We start from the raw sequence: 21,328 nt of genomic DNA, 5'->3' as shown, positions 1-21,328 counted from the left end.
ATGTGACAACCCGCTCATTTCTGGAGCTGTGTTGCACAGTTTTCGTCTCTCTTGGCCCTCTTGTTATGCCATACTTATGAACACGCCCCAAACATGGCCGTGTACTCACCTGATTGGTCCGTATTCAAGTTGATGCCAGTACCTCATTTTTAAAAAAAATGGCAGTTTACCTTTGACGCTAGAGGCGGACACACGTATTTACAAACCGTCACAAGCGTGCATTCCAGATTGGAACTCTTGTTTTAGGCACAGCGCTGAGGCTGTTCAATCCCTCACCACTGAAACTCCAGTAGGTCAGTTGCATATGGCGACATCTTTCAACTTTCGTAAGTTCCCAAAGTAAAATATTTATTACGCTCTATAGTGATTTTGAATATAATGTTCATCCATCACAGAAACAGAGGAACCTATCTTGTGTTTCCATATCTGTCGTCTGAATTCTACACTATAATTGTTAACATTTTTCCTTCCCTGTAAATTTGAAAATGTATGGCTTATGTAGCCTGATGGTGTTTTTTTTTTTTTTTGTGTTATTGTTCTACAGCTCTTGCTGTGGAGCAAAAGAAAATTTGTACGGGAGCCTGTACCTCCTTGAAAAGGACACGTAAAGACCTTCTTTTTTTTTTAAGGACTTGATTGTTCATTTCCTCTTTATAGACACTTGAGCTTTCGAAGCCAGAAAAGTAGAGATGTTGTTGTTGTTGAGTTTTTGTTTTTTCCCTTTAATGTGCTGTTGCTCGAAAAGAAAATTTCTGTTTGTCATTTAACCAATTAAGGGTCGACACCTTTGTGTCCGGTCCTTATGTGGCTGTATCGTATACGAAAGTATTTAAATTAAATTATCCTATTTGTCATTAGAGAACTGCAAACACGCAGCAGTGTTTTCTTTGGAGTGCAGAGGCTTTGTCTCATTGTTGTTCAGTGTCTGCTGATAGGAAACTCTTGGACAGTGATTTTTAAAACAATGTATGAGGGGTCTGAAGTAAGAAGTTTTTCCACTCCTCCATGAAGACTTTTATTTCACTGTCAAATTGACTGCTAATCTTAGAGGTTTGCATACTTATACACCTTGCGGGTATGTTATATTGGATCATGCTTCAGTTGATAAATGACCAAGTACTACAATTTTTTTTTTCAAATCAATGAAATTGGTGAATTGCATTTAAGTAAAGTGGGAGTGGGAGTTAAACAAAGCAGGAGTCTGACAGGTGGGCTGGGGCAGCGTCTGCGTTCCAACCACTATATGGTCACAAGCTGCTGACAACAATTAAAAGAACAAGACTACAAATACAAAGAGCCAACAAAATGTTGTGTATTTCTATTAGATAAAGAAGGAAGCTGAAGAGGAAAAAAACCTGAATACGGTTATATTTATTTCACACAGGATTGAGGGTTACATCATGATCGTGATCAGCGAAGAACAAGCACTCTCACCCTTCTGCTACCCTCCAATGATGTGACCATGTTCAGGCATGTGTGTATCTGTCTGCGCTGTGCATCTATCAGCATGTACGAATGAGTGTGTGTGTGTGTGTGTGCGTCTGTGAGTGTATGTGAGTGTTAGTTTCCAAATCTGTCAAAATTCCCCAAACTTTCACATGGGAAACATTTGATTGACTTGGCTCACCCCTCAAACATCAATGGCGCCTGGCTGCTATCCTGCCACCTTGGCAAATGACCAACTCCCTTCCTGTGTCTATTCAGAGAAATCAGAACATTAATCAGAGCTCACCGAGGTCACCCTGCTCCCCATGTTTACTGTACTGAACAGATCTCCATGTCAGCAATTCATTTGAGGACCTCTGTCTGTGTATATATATGTCTAAACATAGTTTACCCCATACATGACCTGAGACCTAAACTACCACAGTAACTGTCACCCAAAGCGTTACTGGTGTCACCCTCAAGGATAGGGTAAGGAGGAAATATTTAATGTTTGTAAAGCCTTGGCTTTTTGTATGAGATAAGTTATTACTAGGCATTTTATTCATCATTAGCAAGTACTTTCTATTCCATTTTTCTCCCATGCAACCTGAGTCCTTCACGCCAAGGTAAAGTCAACAAATAGTTTCTCTCACTGATTCCCTGTAGCTATTCTTTCTCTGCTTCTTTTTTTCAGTTCCCAGCCTCTGTTTCTGATAGCCACCTTGAATTCATCTTACTTTCTGTCTCTTCCTATCCCATTCTCAACATATCACCCAACATGTTTCGTATTTTGTAATGAAAAATGTGACATCAACAAACCTGTGGGACTGTGTTTTCTGCCCTTTCTTTCTCTCTTTTTTTTGTTTGGTTTTGTTTAGAATTGTTTCGTTGTCTATTTTTCACACTTTGACCCTGAGTTGGGGTCGGATCTGTCTCACACATGGTTTTCGATGTCTGGATTCCTCAACTTTTTTTGACTCAACTTTTCTTTGATATTACTCTGCTGCCTGGTTATTATTTTATTTTTTAGCTTGGTTTGTGTATTTTATCTGCTGCCTTTTAGTCTTTTCATTTGTTTGAGAAGTTATCAGAAATGAACTTTGTTTTGGACTTTATATGTATACTCCTCCACCTCACACTATCATGTTTGGTAAAGAAATTTAGAAACACTTCTATAAATATAGCAACCTCCCATCATATCTCAAAACAGAGAGCATCTTACTATTTTCCTTTGAATGAAGCCTGTGCTTATGAATAATAGACGTGTGCTCTGTTAGACAAGGAACAATGAACCAAGACTTTTCCAGAAAAAAAAAAAGTTCCAAGCATGATTTCAAAATTAATTTAAATTCACCATATCAACATGAAATAAAGGGAGCTTCTACAAGAATCTAAAGAATCAAAACTGGCTCTGCATGGGCCAAATACCCGGTAAAGCATTGCGATATGGATGGCAGCCTGCAGTTATAATCCATTTCTAAAATATAGAAAGATCAGACTGAGTGGTAATGGCAGATAAGAAATGATGGCCTTTATGACCCCCACACATATACACTGAACCAATATGAATTCAGCCTCCAGCACTAACCTCTCAATTTGTCCCTCCACCAAGTCTGATCTCCAGTCTGATTGGCTGGCTGGATCATTTATCTTTGATAGAATCATTTAGATAGAGCTGTCCTCTAACTAGACCCTGATGACTTGTGAAACTTCCATTATTCAATTTTTTTTCCACTTCATTTCATTTTTTTACAAGTCTGCCTGGAGTTACAATATGTTGTTTGCAGCTCACTATTTTCTACTACAATGATTTTTACACATACAAATTATTTTACAGAGGTTACATGAGTAATACAATTTAACAGTTTCTTTCACAAATATAGCCAATTATCTTGAAATAATGAATTGCACAGGGGCTGCACGGTGGTGTGATGGTCACACCATTGGCACCGTCGCCTCACAGCAAGAGGGTTCCTGGTTTGAGTGACCGGCTGGGGCCTTTCTGTGTACAGCTTGCATGTTCTCCCTGTTGCGATATGGCTCCCCGTGTATGAATGGATTCTTCTATTCTATGTGGCCCTGTGATGGACTGGCGACCTGTCCAGGTTGTACCCCGCCTCTTGCCCAGTGACAGCTGGGATAGGTTTTTTTTTTTTATGGTTCCAGACCATAAAATAGATTAAGCGGTTATAGAAAATAGATGGATGGATGAATTGCACAGCAAATTGGTAATAAATTGCTAATTGCTTTCTTCCTTTTGAGATACTTTCTAATGAAAAAAATGTAAAAGAAGAGTTTTTGGCATTATTGATTGACAATAACAATTATCATATGGCTGGCAACACTGTACTGTCAGTTTATCATGTCCCTCATCAGAAGCTTGTCAAGATGTCATCAATGATAACAGCACCCACCGCCTGCTCTGAATGACTGTTCTCGTCTCCAAATATCCATAATGAACATTTTTTATCCTATCAGAAAGGTGATGTTGTCTACAACATTAAATTGTTGGACAGGTGGGGGAGCGCACTTAAATTCATTCAAATGAATTGCTTGTCATTTCAATTAGGTTCAGACCTGGTGTTTTTAAAAACTGACAACCCTGTTTATCGATCGAGTGTATCGATCGAGTGTATCAATCTTCAGCTGCTCAGCAATCTGAATAATCGGCCTCAGCGATGACAAACAGGCAACGACTAGTAATGTGTGGCCACTGAACTGGAAAGAGCCAAGGGCTCAATTTGCTCCCAGCTTGGCTTTTTTCACACTTTCATAAATTCTGAACTTGATCAGTCAAATCTTATAACTTTTTTAACGTAGCTATGGTTGATATTTTTAATGATAATCTACAGATGAAGTAATCCTTCTGTAAAACTGTTCTTCTTTGGTCTACATAACATTTCAATTGAAGTAAGCAGCTTAGATTTCAGCAAAAATTCACATTGTACAGCACTGCACCTGAAAAGAAACTGTTGTATCATCAAAGCTGAATTGGAAAACATTTGTTTGCTCAGACGGTTTCAATTTATAAGGCGACAACCTGTCAACATAGTGTTATTTCCACTGGCACATTCATTTCTATACAGTGCATTTCAACTGAATAATATATGTGCGTCCTATTTGTTTGGCATTTTCAAATGTACGTTAAGGCGTTTTTTTACGTCTGAAAATAGATTCTTGGCTACAATTTTGCCTTGCTGTTGCTGTAACACAGACAGCATTCAGCACTGGGTGACAGGCAGAGGAACATCCCAGACAGATGACTCTTTCATGCCTGACGCTGACTGACACTTCCGTAGGTTCTGCAGTCCTTCAGTTTATACTTTACGACGGATAAAAGACTGCAGCAATCAACCAAAACTCCCATTTATAACCACACAAGCCAAATCTCTAATATATAAACATAAATGTTCTTTGACGGAGACATACGCACAGATCATGAGCAGAGTAATGTTGGTTGTTACATGCATGACCTTGATATGCACGCATGCAAATAGATGTAATATTTGGCCCGGGTGAGGGTGGCAACTTTGAGTTTAATTAGTTGAATGAAACTTGATGACATCTTGTGTATCTAACCTAAGATTAAATTAGGGGAGAGTTGGATATATTTAGAGTTATATTTAACTGTGAGCCATCCTCATTAAAACATTTTTTATTGCTGTGTCCAGAAGCTGAAACAAAAACACCACAAGGTACTCCTCTTATAAATATTGAGCTTAGCTGATTATAAACTATTACCTTCATCACCCATACTCCCTTTGCTCAGCAAGTAAGATGTCTTTGAAATATCTGCCAATACCTCCTTAATTGTTTAATTGCTGTTTAAAAGTCAGGCTAGATTTCAGTCTCTATTTCAATTTATTATTTACAACCTATTATGCAGGACTGAGAGAGTATTTCATGCAAATTCATTTAGTGAATAAACCAGGTGAAATGTCGGCAGGTAGTTCGATAATATCATCCCATTCTGTTAGTCATTCATTCAGTGTTTCTCTGTCAGAGTCACAATGAAACACAAAGAACCTGATGGCTCCGCTTGCCTGGGCAGCTGCGGACATGAGTTGAGTCATTTCAGTGGAGAGTTAGACTCACCTCACTGCGAGAGGAAGCCACTGTGTGATGTGCGACATGCGTCATGTGGAGGGCCACTGGCAAGGGCAAAGAGGAGGTGTGAAATGGTATAAAAACAGAAACTGGAACAATGTCGACCCCTCACCATTCACTCTTCTGTTACTATGGAGACATCATAAAGGACTGCCGTCATACTTAACCAGTTGTTGACACCTCAGTTCATCTCCATGAACGGAAGGAGGGAGCTTCAGTGGAGTTGAAACCTGAAAACAAGCCCCTTCATTCGCAGGTTATAGTGTTTTTTCAAGGGATACTTTTTACAGAAATAGCAAAAGACTTCTATAATGTAAAGGTCATCACTTTTTTTCATCACTTGGATTGATCATTTTTGATTTGATGTAAATTAGGTTTATTATAGTCAGAATAGACATGCTGACCAAGTGGGAAAAATAGTTGACCTGTAGTTACCAATAAAGGCTTTGACAAAGTGGAAATGCAAGGAAAAGAGATAAGGGCAGCATATAGCTCAACTGGTTGAGAGGGAGTCCCACGTATGTCGCAGCAGGCCAAGGTGTCCATCCCAACCTTACACTGCTACGTGTCACAGAAAGCTATTACATTCAGCCATTTAAAAAGAAAATAAATTAATGTTTGCAATTTTGGTTAATAATGATACTTTAGTGGAGGGCTTATGTGCATGTGTGTGTGTGAGAATAGTAATCTCAAACTCACATCTGCTTCTAAACCAGGTTGGTTAGACTGTACATAATCTGAGCAATTATAATTTATTAATATCATGAAGTCCAAAATATAATTTAAACATCTTGATTATTACTCACTACAAGTAGTTTCATTTAGATACACACGTGCACACATAAACCTACATTCTCTGATTTGAAAACTTTGCAAACACTAGTTGAATGGTGATGATGGTGCTGGGAAAAACAAAAACAACAACAAAAAGGCCCAGTCCAATGCTAATAGGTTGTGAGGCAGACAGCAAGATGGGATAATAGATGTATTCATATGCAGCTTTATCTTGGGCAGCTGGCTGTTTATATCCATAAAAGTGTGACCCATAGAGGTTGTATGCAGGATATTCATGGGCAGTTGTAACTCACAATATTTAAGAAGAAAAGATATTAGAATAGACCCTATTAGATTGTATGAAAATCACTTGCTAATTATAGATAGAGAGATAGACAACAATAAATAGTTGTAAGCGTAGTTCCAATTCAAGTCTATGATCACAATAAAAAGCTAAATAAAATACATCTGGGATCAAGTCCTCTAATCCATTGTGAAGAAAGATACGAAGCTCCAAGATTGGGTTTTACACTGTTTTCATATCATTCATTTTTGATAAAGAATCTAATCAATGAAATGAGATGTATGCTATGATTGTCATTCATATTCCGTACAGTGCAAGTAAAAGAATAAATTATCAATGTTCTATTTGCTGTTTCTGGAGCAGGAAACATTTTCCTCTTTAATACCCCAATCTTAGCTCTATATCATATCAAATAGCACAGTGCATGCTTGGAATCCCTTTATACAGACGGTTATTGCTCAGCTGTGTGAACGCTTACATCGTTTTCATCCTAGTTATTGATATGATTATTGTTCTGGTGTGGATGTCCTTTAACTCCTGTCACCTCAGCACAGCTGACCGATCACAGTATGGATTTGGCATGGATGCAGGATCATTGGAGGTGGGTGGAGTTCGGTATTAACTGTCCTGTATTATACCCTCCCCTTACTTTAAGGTTTACCCACACTTGGCTGAACATGCAGCAGTAGTGACTGCTGCGTGCCTTATGCAAAATCAGGTTCAAATAGCTAACATTTGTGGGTAGTTGCCACCCTATTTACATTCCCATCCATCATCACCATTTCACACCTTAAAATTGCAGGAACTCAAAATCCTCTCCAACTGAGTAGTCATATCAGAGAAAAGGCAGGCCTCAAAGGCATGACACCTCCGGATGTACCAGTGGACTGTCCCAAGTGTGAACAAGGGAACATGACACACTGGCAACTGAGATATTCAGCAGCCATCTTGAGTTTAGATTTAGCTTTGGATGTTGGCCATATGTCTTCCAGTTGTGAATTTTCCAGTTTTTTCTTTTATCAGCCCTTGGAGATTGTACCAAGAGAAAAGAGAATATCTTCAAAGAGAAACAGAAAACCATCCCGCCACAAAGTATGTTAGCAGCATACGGAGAGCTTGCCTCCTTCTCTGCAACGCTTCAACTGTCCCACTATTTATCAACTGGTTTTAACTTGTCTGTCATTTTTGGAATTTATGTTCATTTTATTCCATTGTATGTTTTGTTGATTTATTGATTTGTTTTCACTGATACTTCAACGGTAAAAATTTCTTCTGAGACATTCAATTTATATAATTGAGCTCGAATCAATTCTATTCAGTTTAATTTAATTTCAGTAGCCACACGGGAAGCAGGGAGACATTTACACATATCAATGAATAAAGAATAAATCAGTTAGGCATGCAGGAAATCATTTACTTCAGTCCATCTGTGTTCACATTTAAATGTGTCTACTTATCAATCTTTGTTTGTTTGTTTGATTCTTGGCTTCTCCAGTACACATGTTGAAGTGTCCTTCAGCAAGTAATTGAAACCCACAATTTCCCTGGTGCTTTCGTCACTGCGTGGGTGTGTTCATGTTGGCTGCTCAATGAATAGAATAAAAAGGGATATATAAACGTATCTGCAGATAGGTGAATGTGGCTTGGACTGTAAAGTGCCTTTAATGACTAGACGCTATATGGAAGCATTTAGTACCTGTGTGATCCTGTGCATGGACAGAATGTGTGTGCACTGGGAGATGCTTGCTGTTGGGGCCCCTGGGCTATGAAAGTCAAATAATCATTTTTAATATAAAACACCTTCTAACTGATGATTTGAAAGATACAATATTAATAAAAAATATTGTCTTGCTCATTCAGTTTTGAATACATGTGGATGTTCTGCTTGTATGGGCCCCGATCTGACCATATAATTTGGTACTATATGTGGAAGCATTTTGAAATCTTTGTGGTTTATCAATGTTTCTTTGTCTAACCATCTTTCTTTCCCAGCCTTTCAAGGTAAGGATTCAAGAAGCATTGGAAAAAAAACAGAAAATATCAATTCCAACCATTCAAATATTTAATACTAAGAGCTACCAAGGACACTGTGGCAATAGGGTTTTGTTGGCAATTTGTTCTTTAAACCTGTTAGATAGCCTGATTAAATTTAGAGGTCTCAGCTGAACAGATTTAAATATCAATGAGTAAAAAAAAACTGACACAACGATCACTTTGTGATGCTGTAAGACTTTCTATCAATACTTTGGAAAGTGTGTTGGCATGATTATTTGGCTTGATTAATGAATTCAGTAACATAACTGATAATTTGTGATGCACAGACTCGGGGTAATTATGAGTGGGCTCTTGTAATTCTAATAGCCTTTTGTTTTATTCATTCTCTGTTTGAAGTAAACTTTTCGTCATTTGCACACGCAAAGGTCGCTGTTTAATTCACAACAATAATGGCAACTTATCAGGCTGTTTTTGACTTTGTTCCCCACTAAGCTGCATTGCTTTCCTGTTGGAGGCTCACTCGCTCTCTAATACATAGAGTGAAACATGAATTACATTTAAATATTAGGATCGTTCTTAAAAGTAAGACCCCGAGGTGTCACATTTTCTAGAGCAAATGCGAGCTCATGGGATGATATTTTTCCTCCTCCATCCTTGCATTTCTTTTTTCTGTCTTTGGTGGTGCTGCAGTGATGTTAGACCAGTGATTCCACCTGTCTGCTTCCATTAGGAGGGATATATTTTACTTTCCTTTTCATCATAATCCATTCTAAGACTTTCTGAGTCACGTGTGCTTATAAAGAGAAAAAAAAATAAAAAGGCACAGAGTTTAGAATTAACAGGTGGTGATGAGAGTGAGGCAGAGAAAAAAAGAGACAAAAATATTGGAGAGCTGATCTGTTTGCTGGCTGCAAGCCAATATATAACAGAGAAACAGAGTAGATACGGGGAGCAGAGAGGGGTTGTGTGGGGGAGATAGGGTGTTAAAGATGAGGAGAGAAATGCAGAGCCAGAAAGAGATGTACAGATTAATGAACTGAAAGCTAAGACAGGAAGGAATAAGAGGGGAAAGCTGAGATGAGCAGAGGAGATAAAAGGGAATAAGGGAAAGGATGAATGTAAATTTTAGTTACAATCACAAGCATGAAAAACAGGGACGAAGAAATTAGAGACTTGTATATTAAGACGTATGTTTATGTTCTTGTGCGTACATCTTGAGTACTTTCTACTCATGATTTACTAATATGTATATATATGGTGGTTTATATTAGTGATATAAACTCAGTATGGGCAAGCCCTCAGACCTCAGAATCTACATAGTGAAAAGCATGCAAGCAAAGCCAGGTCAGCTCAGACATGGTATGGAATAATTGCCAGGACAAACGTGAGGGGACCAGGATATGCTGATGAAACTTGGGCTACTAGAACAAGACATTTGTGGAGTATAGCACAGAATATCAAACTTCTGGAATGCTACTGTGTAAGCAACACTTATTGAGTGGGGTTATATGTAAGTGGGACCTATGGATACTTTGGAACCCGACATCTTCGCTAACAAAGGTTAGAATGCAATGCATCAGTTACCTGCATACAGCTTATTACATATCTGTGTTTAGAAGATATAATATTGACATGTACAGTTCTTAGCAAGAAGTGAGAATATCTGCTATATTTGAACCAATTTAACAAACAAATGTGTTTTTTCGAAGAACATTACTCTAAAATCATAGCGATGTCTTGAAAGAAAACAATATTCATATGTTTTTTAATATAATTAATCCTGTCAAAAGGATAAAACATTGGAAAAAATTAAGTCTCATTATCGTTCTTTGACTCAGAAGTCTCTTTTGCCTTTTTTGAGTGAGTCTTTCTTGCAGGTTTAAACTTGTCCATCAGTAGCCAAATTAATATTATCTGTAATAAAATCCCATTCTTATCACCTTACAACATTAAAGCTCTAAATTATCATAACCTGCATCCAAATATAGAGCTAATACAGAGCTTCTGTATGCAGCCTGCCTTTCTATTGCCTTTTTACCTACAATCTGCAGCTCAACATTGATACACACAGATAAGAAATAATAGCCAGCAGAGATCCGGTGACTTCAGTCTCACAATGGTGCCAACGCCAAAAAGTCCGACTTACATTACAAGTGTTCTGTGCAGGCTATCTGCTGTGCAAAGTTGTCTCTTTTATCCTTCAGATTCAGCTGCCGGGCACCACTAAGTCCTTTATAGTTTCCTTCTGAAATTCGCTTTTGTTCTAATACTCCAGTTTTTGTCAGTTTGTGTCTTGCGGATTGATGTGAGAATGTTGCTGCGTAGATCTTGATGTCTATAACTACACATCTGAAATGGTTCTAATAATACTTCTACTCATAATACTGTTGCAATTAGTGAGTTTGACTTCGAGAAAAAGTAAAACTGTAATCTGTAAAGACAGGCAGACTTGAAACACTCTTTAAGTGGGAGCAATGCAAATAAAAGAAATCTAAGTTGTCACTGTTCTTATTTTCATCCTCCTGTCTGGCAAACTACTACCTGATATAATGTGACTGAACATTGAAAAAAAAAAAAAAAACAGTCTTGCAAAGAGTCACCGATTTTGTTTTATTTTATTAGAAAATATCCACACACCATAAAAATTACATGTACAAAACTATAGATTTGGAATTGCTTTATGTACACATACAAAAGATAAAGCCCAAAGAAAAAGTGAAAGGAACACAGGGAGGGGGAGGGTGAACACTACGTTTTGTATTTTTTTTGGGGGGGATGTGTTTGTTTTGGGATGGGTCAAAAGGTTTGAGGTTCTCCGTCCATTTCCTGTTCTACCACATCAGCAGGGAACTCTGTTACAATCCTGATGGGAATGATTTTGTTGAGGCAGCAGTGCGTGTGAATACGTGCGCACATACGGACGGTACATATCCGATAAGGCATGTGTATCACACATCCCACTTATACTTGACAAACTATAAAAATCATGAGGGAGATGCTAATATAGAGCACCTGGAATATACAAATAATTGTTATACAGGGACATCTGCCAGACACGTATGAAGGTATAACTCTCAGAGACTGAACATTAAGTGAGATGTGACCTGTTGTCAGCAAGGATGTGCGCACGTAATCACACTCTGATAATGAAGATGTAATGACACTGAATAACGACAGCCAAGATGTTAACAATGCGGGCTGTGCACTGATTTACCGTCGTACAGCATTTATCTTCACGTTAAACCAAACTGCGATTGTCAGCGTAGAACTCTATGTGTGTAAACCTTCTCAGTGGTGAAGGTAATGATGATGAAGTTTCAGATCAAAATGGGGTGATATATGATATCAATAATGACTGGTGTGATTTGATACCCTGCTACTTTAATCTTTCTCTCTTAATGCTTCATTTGCCTTCCTTGACTTCGAGCATGTGGCTCTCATCCTGATCACTGGATCTAAAGAAGAAAAGAGAGGAAGAAAGAAAGAAATTACTTGTCATGTATGTTTTTTTCTTTATCACAAGAAAATGTATCAAACCTCAATGGCCTTTTCTAATGACTGAGTACCGTTATAATACAAATCCAGAACTGTTTCCAAATGCAAGAAGGACAGTAACTGAACTTTTTGTTGTATATTCGGAAGATTTCCAGGCATAAGACATTTACCAAAACCTGTTGGACACAGCTACCATATTGGCAGCCTCAAGCATAAATAAGTATTCTGTTTATCTGAATAATGTTTATGCTTCCTGTGTCTTGGGCAAAATGTCTGAATTTGTAATTGTATCTTATTTCTATTCCAAATAGCAGCCCAGTCTAACAATAAAAGCTGGCATATGTTGTTTTGCAAAACCATGCAAAACGCAACCATATTACAATTAGCGAAGGAAAATGTAGACAAGATGCTCAAACATCATCAAAATGTCTGAAATCTTAAAAGTGCTCCTATTTGCACTGTGGACCAAAAGGAGCCAATTCATGTTCTCTTGTGAGACGTTGCAAATCAAGACCACGTTATTTCCTCTCTTTCTTTTTGCAATCTGCATCACTGGAGATCAGATGAGTGCAAATCAGAAAATGATCACCCGTTTGTATTGTTTGGAGTCCCTCATGCACCGCAACTTGCAAAAATATCGTCTCAACAATTAATGCAAGTGGAACTCTGGAATACATTACAAAATGTCCACATTAGCTATTTTGAATAGTTTGGATAAGGGTCCTCACTCAACCCTATTTCTTGATGTCAAAACTGGTAAGTCCCTTAAAAGCCACAACGTGTCTTCGTTCACATGTTCAGTCCTCTAGTGTTGAAGCAGAAACTGCCATGGAATAGCATCAAAAGCCTTGACTCGTGCAATCCCTGCTTTCTGATTATCGTGCAAAGCTGTTAAAATTGGTAAAATAATGACATTTATAAAGGGGAATCTTTATCGTCTTAAATCCCCCGGTAACTCAATTAATAAAAAGCCATTCTACACAGGGAGTACTGATTTATTGGGAGAGTTTGATGGAAGCCAGTTATTTGGCCCACCATTCTCCTTGTTAACCTCGAACAAATCTCCCACCACTGGCCTCATTAATACTGTAAGTTGAACATGCTGAAATGATTAGCTGTCACGTTGTAAGTGGTCCTCTCGGGGGGGGGGGGGGACCTGTTACTCACAAATAGCACATTGTGCAGCTGGCAGTAATGATGTATAGTTGGCTTAAAAGTTAATGGTTAAGAAAATAAATAGATCAACAGAACACGTGCCTTTATGTGTCCCCTCTATAAGAACAAATTGATTTATAGAGTAGCTCTCCACCTATTAGGAAAAAGTTGGAAAATCCATAATTGGAGAAATGGAGCTGATAACAGACAACGGTGAGCCTGAGCTGCTGCAATTATTTTACATATATAATTTCTGTAGCAAGAGGCACAAAGTTGAGTTTTATCTACACATGGCTGTTTAAGAGCAGAGGTGCATGGATTGTCTTTAGTCTTTAGGCCAATCAACGTAGCTCTTCTCAGTCCTATAAAAGCATTGAGGATCAAACGTTTTTGGTGACATTACATAAATAACAACATGTGGTGTCTAGTTTGTGCACGAGCTGGATGAATCAGACAAAGACATGACATTATTTATATAGGACTTATGATCAGCTAAATGCTGCGCTTTCAACCACATGCCTTCATGGGACGTGAGGTTGAGACCAACATACGTTCTGTCAACACACTACTTTACTAACACTTTTCTGACCTTTTGGTTTTGGTTTTTCTCGCTCAGAGAACAAGAAAAGCTCATTGTGAGAAAATAAGTCTTGAAAGATCTTGACTGTAAATTTGACAACTTTATTAGAAAACTATTTAGTAAGTTTCACCTGTTGTGCCTCGATTTGAATAACTCACAAAGATAAAACAGTCCTGGCAGTACTTTATAAACTAGTCTCCTAATAAGCCTGGAGTTAATTCTATTCTCAGTGAGAGAAAGTCAAATCCAAAAGCCAACACCATAGATACAAGGGCAGATAATATCCTTTTTTAAGCTGGATTTACATCTTAACTTTTACTGAACTGCTTCTGAGCACTCTGAGTGAGAAATTCTATACTTGTGCGGTCTTATTAAGTAAGTGAAAAGTAACAGTCAGCAGTTCATCTAATATCCATCATGGCAACTGAATTTACACAATTAACCATTTTATTTAGAGTTATGCCAAAATAATCTAATTTTGGAGACGTTCTGCATACTGTACATGTGTCTGTCACATACAGTCACAACATCCAGAATGTAAAACTCAAAAAACAAATGTCACAACAATTTTCTGCAAAATGGAACCAAAAAGTCATCCTCTTTTCTGCAAGTCCACTAAAAAGTGGCCTTGCATTTTACAAAATTCCCACTGCAGCTGCACAAGCAGATCTTGCACAACAAATTAGCCCCAAGGTAGTATGCAGACCAACACTGGTACTGCGTGAAAAGAGCAAACCCCTCATTCATTTTAATAACACCAATGCAGAACGCGCGTGCCCATTTGCAGGGCTCAGGGGGAAAAAAACAAAAACACGAAATTAACTTTAATTTTACTGCAACACAATGTGACATCTACATTTGCAAAATGAAAAAAAAATGTGTAGATTATTATTATTAGCAATATTAATCATTATTATTACAATAATGAGAATAAGTTCATGGAGATGATGAAAAGTATTTATAGCAGTGGTAATATGAAAAGTGCAATACTAATCAAATAGTTATTTCAATAGTTCATTATCTACTCAATGGCCTCTGAAGATTTTAGAGCTCGTGTAGCCAGTGATTTTGCAGTGATCCAGTAATTTGTCAATTTCAATAACTGTTTCATCAGATAACAATTAGCAATCCAGTGTCACTTTTACAGTAATTGCCCATCTGTTTCAGTTCAGCGCACATAGCTTGAAATTATCGAACTAGATCGAAGAAAGTTGAACTATATGCACTCTGATTCTCAGTCTACAAATTTAGTAAACAATATTAGTTCAAGGTATAAGATCAATGCCAGCCCTTCCTAATTTACTGCAACACATGCATGAAATTATACTGACAACGACACAGGAAATCACCCCCTGATTACTGCCGAGAGGTTTCTGTGATCCACAACTTCATCCGCACTACAGCATAGTTTTATTATACTTGAATATCTGCTGATGATCACACAAAAGGATTTCAAATCCTACGTGACTGAAGATGAACTGATGCCGCATCAATATTAGTAAAGATGCATTCCTAATAGTGTATATAAGAAAATTAAAAATACAAAATCCATTGTTAAATGATGCATCTCGTGTTTTTTTAACCATACAAAGACCAAAATAATCCTGGTTTCATAACAAATAGATAACACTGCCAAAGTCTACATATTAGCTAAAGTAATATTTAATGCAAAATAAGCAATATTGACAATTCCATCCTACAATTCTTTGGTTAGTTCAAGATTGTTGTTCAGGCTGACATTTTAAATCAAAACCTCAGGTATCAATAGTTAACTTCATTCTGCAACCTCAACACCATTATTTGTGTAAAGCTTTGAAACTGCCAATAAACCAATATAGCACCCTCTCTGTTTGTAACATCTAAAAGACTCCAGCCTCCAAAATCAACTCTCTTTAGCACCATCGCCTTGTTCCTTCCAACACAAACAAACTTCCTCAGCGTCTTGGTGTAAGAATCCAAACAAATCCAAAGCTAAAATCTTTAACCAACAGTGATTCTATTTGCACCCATGCCTGGGGGAAATGTTTGAGTCTTTTTACTTTATAGAGCCTTTTTTGAGATTTGCACTGCCACTAATTCATTCATTGTCTATTTCATTTACTCTTTCATCACCTCTAAGACCCTTACAGATATTAGAAGCACTTTAAGGTGTAATAAAGGGATTTTAAAAACTGACTAACATTGAAACTCAGTAAGAAAGTGTTAAGATACGTCTGAATATGAGAAGTTAGCACAATGAAGACACATTTGTGGCCGTTTCCGAGTAAACTGCTCAAGGTATTTTCTGTTTTGCTATATGAATTTCCAACCAGTTACACAGTGCTGCCACAGCTCCTTCTTCTGTCCTGCTGATGAGATGCTTGTAAAGCTTTTGTGCAGCAGCAGAGAAAGGGACACAGGGATTATTTATCAGTTAATGTCGAGCAGTACATTTTCAAGGTTCAATTATGGCTTCTATTTCTTCAGTCATTGCCGCATTTCCGACTTTCCTTAGACATACACACAACACGCTCTTCTGACTTGCAATGAAATACGCATTTATAAGCGTGTATCAGTAAATGTCAGTCAGTTTGATTTGGCCATTTTTTGTATGGTTGTGAATATAATTGCTGCTCCCTCATTTAAATTACAGGCCATCCTTACCCATTCAAAAAACAGTTACGATACAATATCAGCATTGCTCATTTGGTGACATTAGCAGAAATTAATGTATTGCTTGCTTGAACAGAAAACAGCATTTGAATGATAATGAGATATTAGGTTACGGGTTACTAATACAAGGGACATGGATAGATAATGGCTGAGAATTCTATAATGAAATCATGGTCAGATATTAATTTGTCATGGGAAGCTGGAACAATGCTTTGCTCACATCTTAATAATGTCGTCGTGAGATAGCGAATCCTTTTAGGTGTCAGAAGAGTGAACTCTTTTGTCACAGAGGTAATGTAGAAAAACTTGTTTTAATCAAAGTCTACTTTCAGATTTTCATGAAGAAATGAGAACGAATCATCTGAATGCAGCCATGTGTTGTTGTTTGTTTTAGACTTCAGTAAGATAACGTGCCCAGAAACTTGATGTTCTAGATGGGACATAGAAACAAGGACCATGAAAAAAATGACTAGCTGTTACGAGTTTTATTCCATTGGCAGCAGTCTGCCAAGACACTGAGATCCAGGTCAAAAGAGTTGGGAACTGAAGGCTGAAAATCCTCTTTTCTAACAAGTGCCAATTTAATACTTTCCCCTCCCTTAAACGTCTCTGTCACTGTAAAATGTTGTCAAATATCTCGTTTTATCTTGGACTTTGTGTGACATGACATAATACCAGGTGTTCCAAAGACCTTAGCTCCTGTTTTTGGACATGTGTACTAATCCAGTAGGAAAGGACCTCCACCTCTATTTCTTTTTACACCACAAATTACAGCCAATGTGAAAGCTTTTATTTGTCTAAATCTTTGATGTCCATCAGGCTAAAAAGCCTAAGGCAGTGGTCTGTTATGTGCTTGTGCAGTTACATTTTTTGTTCTCTTTGACATGAAAACTCCTGCGTGGATCCATAATCCTTATAGTTTAACACGTCAGAGCTTGGCCACTTTCACTTATGCAACATCCAAGGTGCACAAAACATCAACATTAAAGGGGAGCTGCGGTATTTTCAACATTAAGCCTCTTTTCTGAGTCGTCTGCAATGTTTTAGAACCCCCCTCACCGCTTTTTTGATGTTTACTGCCGTCTCCGGTATTTGCCTAATTTTGATTCTTCTCAACCTGCTTCAGAATGGCAAGTCATGCGCATGTCTAGAAAGGTCCGTAAAAGCACAATAAACGTCCGTTTTCAAAATAATCAACTCACCGGAGTGGTTACTGGTATGCAATGGTAATCCATATCAAATTTCGTGGCGAAAAGTTGCTTCTGTCGTGTTTTATTTGGCAGCTCGTTCATGCTCGCACTATTTTCTTAGCGGTGGCGGAGTAATATCAAGGAACATCCAGTACAAAATTTCAAATAACTTTTTAGTCATATTAGCTTGAACTGTCATGGGATTCTGGAAGTAGAATATTAAATAGGCTGTTTAGGAAAAATCCCGAATTCTGTAGCTCCCTCTAAAGCCTGTAATTGTGGTTGCAAAAATCGAGCGCTCCCGGCTGTTTTTAACCAATCACGTTAGGTTTATTATTTATCTATTATCTGAGCAGAACAGTCACCAACCACGTCTTCCATGCTGAGCGTGAGTCTGCCCCCAGCTTGTGTGCGCGCACACTGGTGTGAACTCACGTGTACAACCTCGTCCACAGAGGGGGAGGGACCTGAAAGTTGTATCAGTTCGAATTTTCCGACTTTAGACTCAGAATTTTGAAAACCTGCCGACGGCAGCTTTAACATGAACACACACACACGTACATAGGTCTGTGGCACTTAATGGGATGATTAGAATGTATAATCTACAGCTACGATTCATTTTTCAAGACCTTTCTTCAGTAAGAATCTAAAAGAGGAAAAAGGGTCATGCAATAATTGTTCTCAAAAATAAACATGCATTGTGTGCAAGTGTTGTCATCTATTATTCACAGTAGCATGTTGTCTCTCTGAGGAACCAAAAACACCTTATACTGATGCGCAATACAGCTGGAGCTCCACACACACTGAGTAATTCTCCACGCATCCCACTCACTGTTCTCCTTCTGTTTTCCCATCCATTCCTTTTTTCTTCACTTCTCCTCCTCTACTCTTGCCTGTCATCCTTGCATTTATTCTCCTCATTCTCCACCTCCCCCATTTCCAATGCTTGCCTTTTCCTTTATTTCCTATAACTCTTATTTATTTTTTTTTTTTGTAATTAAGCTAGTTATCATACAGCTCTTCCCTCTCAGTCCAAGAAGCAATATTGGTGCTTTGAGATCATCACTGAGCCATTCATATGTACAAGATGATCATGTCAGCCAATACTGAACAAGCATGCATATGCAAATTTTTGAATTATCTTGCTCTGCCTTGCTTCTTCTCCCATCTCTCTCTCTTTGACAATTATTTTTTTTTACTTATTCTCAGATTTTCTCCCTTCCGTTATGTATAAATGAGTTTCAGTTCCTTCTTCCCTTTCCTTTGTTTTCTACCACTTTCTCTTCTCCCTCTGTGTCTCCTTTGCACAGTTATCATTTGTCCCCCTTTTTCTCTCAATCCCTTGTCCTCCTTAACTCAGATAACAAAATTCAATTATAATATATGAGCCTCGTCTCAGATGACCGCATGTCAGACAGTAAAGTGGTGCAAAATACCCAGCCTCTGCTCACAGAAAGGAGATCTGAAGAAGAACGTAACTCTACTGTTACTGAATCGTTCCTACTTGCTCCGCTGAAAAGCCGTGTGAAATGGCTGAAGCTTCTGTCGATGAATATATTGAAGATCTGCTGTATGTCATTCTTAGTTTAAGTGTGTTTGGCAGAGATCTTTTAAATAAATGCGGTAAAGCATGCCTGTTCACATCACTGCCACATCAGCTACCAGATGTGACACGCAGCCTAAATTCAAGTCATAGCATGGTCCATCAGGCCATGTAGTCAGAACTCACGCTGAGATCTTGGCATTGCAGTTCAACCCCTTTAAATGCAATAAACCACGTGCTGGGAGGGACTTGGTACTGCAAAATGGTCACAGATGCATTACGAAAACAACAACGAAAGCGCCTGGTTCACTTCATCAGTTAAATGATTATCAGTTCATTCCCTGTGGATATGAAAAGCTTAAAGACAACGTTATGTTAAGTAAACATATTTAAACAAGCAATTTGACCTTCTGGGCATCATGCTTTTTTCTGTCTTTTAAATTAGAATAAGACGACTAATCTCGTGTTTTTCAGGGAAATATTTTATGCCCCAGCAGCAGCTGGCTTGTTTAGCATTCCACAGAGACTGAAAATGGGTAATGGGTACTTCAGCAGTCACTTCCCGCACCAAGCCAAGAAATAGCACCATATGTAACCCCTCTTATGATCCCATATTGTAATTTCTATATTTTATATTACTGTAGGAATTATACAAAGAATAATTGATGTTTTAATCAGTCAAATAAAATGCTTTTGAAGACCACATTTGACTGCAGATTCAAGGGAGTAAAATGCTGGGAGATGATGGGAGATTAGAGCAATGAACAATGTCAGGAAGGCAGTAATGACCTGTAGCAGCCGTTTATCATCATCAAGTTGTGTAAAGCATCTAGCAAGTTTCATTCAATTTCATGGCTCGGAGTGGTTTTGGAGTGGCATGCTCAGATAAATCGGCAACTCTAAATCTGGTCAGGTCTGTATTTATAATCCATCTACTGTACATGGAAGTCTTTTCAAAGAGCATTCCAGATTTTACGATTCCACAGCAGAATAATCCACAGACTTACTTCTTAATTTAATTTCTTAACACCTTTCCTTGATTACAATTGAAAACCTCTTGAGATTTCATAAAGACTTTGTGGAAAGACTACAGCAATGCACAGATAATTGTAGTGCGCTTTCACTGGGCTGTAAAAGTAGGCTTGCTGTTCCAATGATGATCTACAAAAAGCCCAAGATATTTCGCCCTATGCTTTCTTGTTTCATTGTTTTAATTGCATCATTACCATGGTTGGTAATTAGAAAGCAGAAAAAAGCCACAGATGTGAATATCTTATAGTCACACAGAGAATAGCTGCACACACTTGCTCTTCTGTGTTTACATGAATCACAGTTAGAATGACTGTAAGACCATATTTTTTTTTTCCTTCATAAAGTTTGTCAGGGGTATCCTCAATGCAAAAGGGGACAATAAATTTACAATTATGCAACTTGCATGTGCAATTCCCTAAGCCTGCAATATTCCTCATCAATCCCCTCCTTCCTTTTGCTTTCCCATCTCTCAGTATATTTGCATGAAAATGAAACATCCCATTACAGTTTTATGTGGGTGTGCTCATGGCTGTCAGACTGAATCAGTTATCTCAGGCCAAACTGAAAGTAAGCTGCTTTGCTACAAAATGTTGTCAGGAAAATTAAAATCAATTTGACATTCGGTAATTATTCAACACCCCTGAACACACACATTTGATGATATTCTTCTTTACACACAAGTGTTGTCACAGCAAGTGATTGTTTGTTGACAAGTGCTGTACCATTAAAGCCCCTGAATATGAAAGTAATTAAACTAATTATATTTCATGGCAATTACACCGTGCCCCTAAAAGCATACATGTGTTTGTAAATACAGTAATTGCATCAGTCGAGGTTAGTCTGAGTGGGTGAAGTACTTTAGAGAATTAGGAATCCTTGATAAGCAGGTTATTGAGACAATCTTACCATCTATGTCCAGTAGAGAACCTTGAAATTGATATTGGATTAATACCCACTGAAACATTATGGGTGCTGGTGACACAACATCACAATTGCAAATTATTTGGGGTGAGAAACAATTTAATTTGATGGGAGAAAACAAGGTGCAAGACTAATTATATATCTGCTGTGCTGGT

The 21,328-nt window shown here is 38.0% G+C and overlaps 1 protein-coding gene across 1 annotated transcript in view; it reads right to left on the bottom strand.

Moving 5' to 3' along the window:
- Positions 1–11,210: 11,210 nt before the first annotated feature.
- Positions 11,211–21,328, bottom strand: part of LOC142388382 (leucine-rich repeat and fibronectin type III domain-containing protein 1-like protein) — a 197,832-nt gene continuing 187,714 nt past the window's right edge. Inside the window, exon 11 of the mRNA XM_075473557.1 lies at positions 11,211–12,060. The gene's annotated coding sequence lies outside the window, so the exon portion shown is untranslated. The remainder of the gene's footprint in view (positions 12,061–21,328) is intronic.

Source organism: Odontesthes bonariensis, chromosome 9, assembly GCF_027942865.1.
Source record: "Odontesthes bonariensis isolate fOdoBon6 chromosome 9, fOdoBon6.hap1, whole genome shotgun sequence".
Lineage (NCBI taxonomy): Eukaryota > Metazoa > Chordata > Actinopteri > Atheriniformes > Atherinopsidae > Odontesthes > Odontesthes bonariensis.
Note: the sequence above shows the minus strand (reverse complement) of the source record. Positions and strands in the feature narration are given on the sequence as shown.